The sequence below is a fragment of the Larimichthys crocea genome, unplaced genomic scaffold, assembly GCF_000972845.2.
Source record: "Larimichthys crocea isolate SSNF unplaced genomic scaffold, L_crocea_2.0 scaffold97, whole genome shotgun sequence".
NCBI classification, from domain to species: domain Eukaryota; kingdom Metazoa; phylum Chordata; class Actinopteri; family Sciaenidae; genus Larimichthys; species Larimichthys crocea.
Genome location: NW_020861315.1, coordinates 1,329,297 through 1,337,931, shown reverse-complemented (window position 1 = coordinate 1,337,931; position 8,635 = coordinate 1,329,297).

Genomic DNA, 8,635 nt, shown 5'->3' with positions numbered 1-8,635 from the left:
ACTGTTGGCACAGCAAACCACACTTCTCAATCTGCCTCTCCTTCACCGACTCAAATTAACAGTTGGACTCGCACATAATTATAAGTTATTACAGTAATATTTCCATTCTGCTGTATAGTAAATAGTGGCTGCTAATAAAAAAAAAGCTGATCCCATAAAGCGTCATCAGGGATTCTAATGAGTTGGATTGCAGCCAAGGATATTTTCCCCCATTTGACGCTGTTTCAGCATAGGAGCTTTTAATGAGTGTCATAATTATGCACCCCAAACATAATCTTGAAATGAAATACAAAAAACGGGAAGGGGGTGGAGGGGTGGTTTACTCTTCCCCGGCAGCTGCTGCAAGGCTGAATGTGAAATTCCAGATCATGATGTTATGAAAGTGTATTTTCTTTAGGAAAACATTCATTTTACTCTGTCTAGCAATGATTTAAAATGCAGGACTAATAGCTTTCATTCATTAATATCATATTATGACACAGTGAGGAACGATAACAAAATCAAACTTGGATCACTCATTAATATATATGAATAGATTGGCTTGTTATGCATAAACCATGAATTAGCTAATTAAGAAAATTACATTCGAGGTTGAGAAGTGAAACCGGCACCTGTTTGACTGCAGTTAAATCTGCAGAAACAGCAGATTCATCTGGATGATAGATGTAGCCTGGAAACACCAACAGCACCAAGACTAAAGCGTATTCCTCTTACTTCTCTCTGACTTCTTCTTTCCTCAATTATTTAGCCTGCTAACTGAACAGCTGTTTTATCAACTTGTAGCTCTGATTTAACCAAAACTATTCATTCAAGTCATATCCTTTTATCCGTTTGAATTGTCTGTCCTCTCCTACTCAGAAACAAAGCAGTAAGCTTCATGGGACTGTCTGTAGACTTTAATTAGTTTTGCAAATGACTGCAGTGACTAAGATTGCTTCTGTGTAAAGCACAGCTGTGACACATCGGACAAACATCACCTGATTTCTTTAACACTACTGTACCGGCTTCTTACTTTGTATGAGCGATGGAGTCATTCCAAAGTTTTGTTATCTCACATAATAGATTTCTGTATTTCTGTTTTCGTTTGTGTCCCTGTCACAGGTTTCATGGGGCTTGTTTGGAAAACGTGATGTCACATACTTCTGTGCACAAATCAGGATGTAACATCACTTGAATCTGAATCCTGGTGACAGTTGGTGTTTGGTTACTGTTGTTTAAATCTAATCAAAACACACCTGCACTTGCTTATTTGTTTTTTTCTTATAACATTACAAGAAAATGATGGCTACATAATGTAAAATCACGTTAGGGGGGTTGCCCCTCCTTAAAATCTGATGGCCATAATGGCAGGATGAAGAGGGAGGTGGTCGGTGCAGCTGCATTCACAAGTAAATCTAAATGATTGTCTGTGAATCCCAGCTGTCTCTGTGGAAGGTTTGTGAAACTAGCCAGTGTGAAATGATCACTGCAGAGGAGGAATTTAAATCAAGAACCAAACTGCAAATTCTGACATCCAGGGAAGAGGAATTTGCAGGACATGGGTACAACCTTTCCTAGACTGCTATGCCTTCATTTGATTGAAACTGTGGAGAACCACAGATGCTAATGCACTGAAAGTTTTTGTACCATCATAGTGTTATGGGAGGGTATGACTTCAGCATGACTGAGCCATGATTTAAGACCCCAAAGAATCCCGACTTCAAAACTGGTGTCCACATTTCAGTACTACATAGTTTACACACATGTTTTCAGCAGTAATTTTCCAACATGGATAGTTTGTTCATCTCTGAATTTCCTTAAATACACTTAATGTCATACAGTAATACCTAAAGTAGCTAAAATCAGTATTTTTCTAATAACAAAAGTCATCAATTGACTACATACACGTTGTGTAAGGAGTCGTTCACAGTGATGTATCACCCGACTCTGCAGTTCCCCGCAGCTCTGTGGAGCTTTTTAGCATCATTTCATTTCACTGCTCTCATAGCATCTCTTCCAGGCAGCTGTGCTCAGTAAAAAAAGCCATGATAAACCCACCTGCCCAGCACCAAACAGCAGATAGTGACTAGCTTAGAACATAATGGAGAATTTAGCAGCTAAAGAGCCAGATATTTCCCTCAGGAGTTGGTAGAGACCCAAAACAAAGCTAAAAGGAGAGAGGATATTAGGACTTACGTTTGCCAGGTGGCTAGAACAACTATTCTAAATGAATGATAATCCTGCTGCAGATCTGTTGCATGTGTGAATAAGCATCTGTTTTCTAACAGGTTTGCCTTAATGAACTTAAATTATGATAATGTCCGTGCTGTGTTTACAGCTTGTCTCCACTGCCTCCAGTGGCCAATCTGTTATTGTAGATTTGAGATTTGAAGCTAAGCTTTCAATGGCTTTAAGATAACATATACAACAGTAACAATAAAAATGTACTTTTCCTCATATATCATGCCAAGTTGTCATTTTCAGAGAGGTATTATAAGATGGGTCTTATAAAAGAAGTTGTGTCTAGAGTACATTAACCTAAAAATTTTGTTATCTTAGTCTTTTATAGCTACAGATACCACAGGTTGTCTTCCAGAGTTGAACCGCTATGTTTCTACAGTAGTCCAGAATGGACAAACCAAACACAGACTGGACGTATTGTGTTTTTTGTGCATCTCACAGCCACTGTAGTTCCACTTTGTGTTCAGAACAGGGGTTGCAATTGGCAACTACACCACTAGATGCCACTAAATCTTTCATATTGATCCTTTAAAGAAACTTACTTGTGAAACTTAAAGTTAAAACCCAAAATTCAAGAAGTCTGCTTTAGGACTGTGTATGTGTGTGGTTTGATCATGTTTGACTGACAGTGGCCTGAACAGCCACGAAACAGCTTCAGACCTGTCAATTCTTTTTCAGTCAAATGTCCCGTCTTTCTAAAACCAGTGAGCATTAATAAACCCCACAAAATACCAACATCTTTCATGTAAAATAATCTAAACTCTAAGCAAATAAACTTTTCTAACTGTGGCAGGAGGTTGTTCATAGGAAGAAGCTGATTGTGGAAATATGTCCTCACATTTAAAGCAAAACAAAATAAATTGAGCGGTGCAAATTTAGCGTATAACTTTTCGCCAGTTTGGAACTTTTCTGGCATTTTAAATCTGGAGAACTTCAGTAATGCGATTCAGACAGAGAAACTTGGATGAAAGCTCATTGGTAATTTCTGTAAGATTGGTAAAACCAATCCATCCTGTACAGACTGGGTCTCTCCTTAAAATGTTTTTATTCATCTTTGCCAGAGGGAGGATAGTTCCACTTAGTAATGTTGCAAAAAATAGACTTGCAGTTGCTACACCTTCCTCGACTATGTATTCCACAAGTGATTTAAACTAATTAATCTGCATGTGGTACAGTGTAGAATATAAAGTTGACATAATTAGATATTCTTATGTGTACCGTTAAATGAAAAAGTTATGTACTTTAACTTCATATTCTCAGGAGTGACACATTGATCTGTTTGCTAATATATTCGACTTCAGTGGGGGTTACAGATCCAGGTGATATCTCAGTCTCTTTCAAGCACTTGAAATTTCAAATTACATTTCTCACTTCTTCCTGTGAAGAGGTGTTGTTAACAGTAGAGAGAAGACTGGGCTGTCAGTTATACCTGGCGTGTGGATATGTGTGCAGAATTTATGGAAATAAGAGTTTATAAAACTTCTCAAAGGTAATGGAGGATGTCAGTGTTTGGCAATGATCTTCATGTGTTGATGCAGCAACACGACTAAGAGTCTACAGCTAACATGAGCTAACTCATGATGGGAATGATAACGTGTTGAGCAGTGGTTAGTGCTAAACGCGAAATACAGCTGAGGCTGATGGGAATATCAGTAATTTTGCAGTTATCGACTCATAAAACAAAATACTTAAACTTAGAAAAACCTGATAATGGTGCCAGATGTAAAGTCAAGGCATCAGTGTTAATACAATTCCCCCTCTGGGGACCATGAGTGTCTGTTCTAAATTTCAAAGCAATCTTTTTTCTTGTCTTTTTGTGATATTGAAGTTTATGAAGTTAAAATACCTGCAACCACATATACACTTGCATCGATGTGTTCATGCATTCACACACACAATCTCACAAACACTTCACCTCTCTTTATCTATTAAAACAAAAACTGAATCTAGAGAGATTTTTCTCAAATGTCAGCCTCCCATTGCTGGCAAAAAACTTCAGGACGTATTCAAAGTCATTAGGGTTCATCCTCTGGAGGAAATGAATGTCATGAATGAATTTCATGGCAGTCCATCCATTAGTTTACAGTTTACATCTAGACTGTCCAACCGATAACTGACACTGCCATCCTGATTATCTGCTTCAGAATATTGCAGAGCACGATCTATGTGCAGATCAGGTGTAATCACAACTCCTAGAGAAATTGATTTTGGGTCTTAAAAACCACTTAGAGAGTAGATTAGAGGGTTGGAGGGTCAGTTCTCAATTTTGTAGTTGTTTCAAAACATTAATTAAACTTTACTCTGCATGAGAATAAATGAGCATAATACCACACAATCTGTTAGTGAAGGGCAAGATGGGGTACATAAAAAGTGAAGCACAACTGATTAGTGGTGGAGAAAATAAGGGTAACAGAAAGCTTCTTGCTGGTAAAATGAGCAGACTTCATTTACTGTGGTCTTAGTCTGACCTTCTGCCAGGAAACTCATGTTGCATGGAAACAACAAGTATTGTTTTCTCATTCTTTAATAATTCAGATGGTAGTGCGGTATGGTTTGCATTATTTGTATTGTATCCAATATTTTAACTCTTTATCATCCATGGACATCCACGAAAAAATTAAGCCAGCATTTGAATATTTTTGTATTTCATTTGAATACGATGCATATCTCAGCCTGAACCAGGTGATCTGCTTCAAGGATTTAATTCAGGTTATATGACTCTTGCACAAGTCTTACTTATTTTCATTCTTAGCGGTAACACTTAGCTCTAGAGAGTTAGCTGAAGATATTTTAGAATCGCACACATGAAACCAAGCTTTTGAATTCAAATCTCACATTTCCATATTCCTGATAAAGTAGTAAACACTAACTGTTTATATCACCTTATCCATTGCTAAAAAGATGCACATGTAATTCAGATGGAGTATTTATGACAGCAGTTCTACCGTAAAGTATCAGTCTGTGCATGTCTGTGTACTTGTTTATGTGCAGCTGAGGTTAAAGTTACGCAGTGTCAACTGCAATTGTAATGAATGAAGGAAAAACAGGCATTTTTAACATCTTAATGTTTAATTCATTACCCACACCGTTGAGAGTGATATGATAGACGTGCATGTTCTTGACAGCATTATCAAAACCTCGAAACTTCTCATATGCTTGTTTCTGATAAGCTCTGCGAGAGAGAGAGAATTATTCCACAGTTCAGGTGGCTGAGATGTGCACTGCGAGGTGAAGGTCTATTGGCTGAGGTTTTATGACAAAAGGAACATTTTGTAAAGTTTTTTTTTTTTTCCAGGCTAGGACCATTTATAGCTCTGCAAGTTCACTAAATCTTTAAAAAACAAAAAGGTATCAAAGTTTCCAAATCGTTATGGCTCAATATAAATGTATGACGCAGCCAGGGAACAGTGTGGGGTCTCAGTATAAGTTACAAGTGTGTGTGTGTGTGTGTGTGTGTGTGTGTGTGTGTGTGTGCATGTTCATAAGTGTACAAGGCAGAAAAAAATAACATTTTGCCTGGTGTGGGTGTAAAAATTGACATATCGCTGTGGTAAGTGCCATATATTAACATTTCCTGTATATAAGGAGCCACTTATGAATGATAATTGCTCACTATATGTGATGTGAGACTAGAGGTGAAATGCTGGAACCCTGATATATGCATTTGTCTCTTCTGTTTTTTACTGTAATGCAGGGATACTTTTTTTTTTTTTACTCTTATGGAAGTCCAAGAGTCTCACAAGAAATATATTTACCTAAATGTTAATTCAGTGTTTACAGCTTTAGTCTGATAAATATGGCACACTCAAAATTATGTTGATAACCTAAACTGCTGATATGATATAGATGTTTAGATGAAGTTTGACTGGGGAGATGTGACGTGATCATTGGTTTAACAGCGGTGTTACAGAGTAGATCACTGTTGGCATGGTACAGACCAAGCAACCTCCGTGGCTGAGAAAAGAAGGCTGTATGGAGGTGCCAAAAACTGCAGTTCCTTGAACGCCCACTTGGGCGTAATTAAACCTCTTCTTAAAAAACCCACTCTAGACCCAGAGGTCTTAGCCAACTACAGACCGATATCAAACCTTCCCTTTCTCTCTAAAATACTTGAGAAAGCTGTAGCTAATCAGCTGTGTGATTTTCTCCATAACAATAGTCTATTTGAGGATTTCCAGTCAGGATTTAGAGTGCATCATAGCACAGAGACCGCATTAGTCAAAGTTACAAATGACCTCCTAATGGCATCAGACAAAGGACTCATCTCTGTACTTGTCCTGTTAGATCTTAGTGCTGCATTTGACACCATTGACCATCAAATTCTTTTACAGAGACTGGAACATCGAATTGGCATCAAAGGAACCGCCCTAAGCTGGTTTAAATCGTACTTTTTAGATCGATCTCAGTTTGTTCACGTCAATGATGAATCCTCCATGCAGACCAAAGTTTGTCATGGAGTCCCACAAGGTTCTGTACTTGGACCACTTCTATTCAGTTTATATATGCTTCCTTTAGGGAACATTATTAGGAATCACTCTATCAATTTTCATTGTTATGCTGACGACACCCAATTATATTTATCGATCAAGCCTGATGCAACCAATCAGTTAACTAAACTCCAAGCATGCCTTAAGGATATAAAAAGTTGGATGACCTACAATTTTTTGATGTTAAATTCAGACAAAACTGAAGTTCTTGTAATTGGACCCAAACACCTCAGAAACTCTCTTTCTAGAGACTTAGTTACTTTAGATGGGATCACCCTGGCCTCCAGCTCCACTGTAAAGAATCTTGGAGTTGTTTTTGATCAGGATTTGTCCTTTAACGTCCACATAAAACAAATTTCTGGACTGCATTCTAACCTGACTTTGATAGCACATTAGACCAATATGCAAAATGGACACGTCCAGAAATGATGCTACGCGGTAGGCATAGTTTGAAGCTAAAGAAATGAAGCTAAGAAATTAAAATATTTCATACAAATACAAACATGTTAATTTGAAATGCGCTGTCACTCCAAATACTCCTTTCTGCCTGACCACTTTTTGTAATTTATTCCAGCATCTTTTGTAATTCAAATCCAATAAAATTGTTGATGTGATGTCCCATGCTGGTTATAATTAAATTCTGCATAAAAGAAAACAATTTATTTCTTAGGGATTAACTATGCAAATTTGACAAGCACTTATGCTTGTAACTTTGGAACAAATCAAAAGTGAAATGGAAAGACCAACTGCATATTCAGCAATGTGAAGAAAGTTAAAGGCAAAGGTATGACATAGAGTAAAAAATAGGCTATTTTGTAGTAGCTATGTTGGTTCTAAATCAGTTGTTGTAAAAGATGTAGGGAATGCCAGCGCAGCATTTAATAAAAACATTTTAATCAATGCAGCTTGTAAAGGCCTTGTCTTAACAGAATAAAACCTATATTTTTTTCAGGCAAATCCCCCTTAGCTTCACTGCCTATCTTTGTCTGCAGTGGAGAACAGCGGGATAAGTTCTATGTATGACACAAGATGTCTGGGAGGAAAATTTAATTACTTTTACTTATTAAATGCGCAATTTTATTCAGCAACATTTTGTAAAGAGTAGCCCTTTTGGGAGGGCTTCTTTATCCCCAAAGCTCTCTCTCTCTCTTCCATCTTTCTCTCTTGCACACAGGACTGTGAATCATCTGAAATCTGCCAGTGTTTTCCTCTTTTTCCTCTTCTCCTTCTTCTGTCCTAGCCCCAGGCACAAGCTCTATCATGGATTTAAAGTCACATCTCTCTCCTGGTGTTTTAATTGTTAAGTCTCCTGGTTTTCATTGCTGTCCACATCCATCAGTGCTCTGCAGCTCATTTCCTAGCCAACTCTGCTTCTCAACCCTCTGATCCATATAGCTGGCAGTGACAACTCTGCAATACTAACCTAAAAACACATTGGTCACCTCAGATATGGATTGAAAAACTTTTTGGAGTGTAACGCCATGGATGTAGAAGGGAGTTTTTGAACCAGCAAGCCACAGCAAACCCTGTCCAAAACTTTTCCACTTCCACTTTAGGTCTTTCCTTCTCCACCTGTCTCATCCACAGGTCGCTGTGGTACACCTGTCTACGCGCCATGGTAAGCAGCTGAAAACCGCTCTTCTTGCCACGCTGGCCTACAGTACTGACCTTCAGGCTGACAGGAAAGATGACAAGACGGGGTTGTTTTGGGCTGACCCCTGACCAGCACTCGACTCAGTAGCGGCAGGGCACTTACTGCCACCAGAGCCAATTAAGGTCCGGGCATGTGGCGGCACACCACTGACCAGAACCTTCCACAGGGTGAGCTGCTGCCCCTAATCTCTTAATACCTTAGCTGCACCTGCAAGGTGACCCAATACCACTGCAAGACGACATGCACTCACTGTACACGTGCTGTGATGGCACTT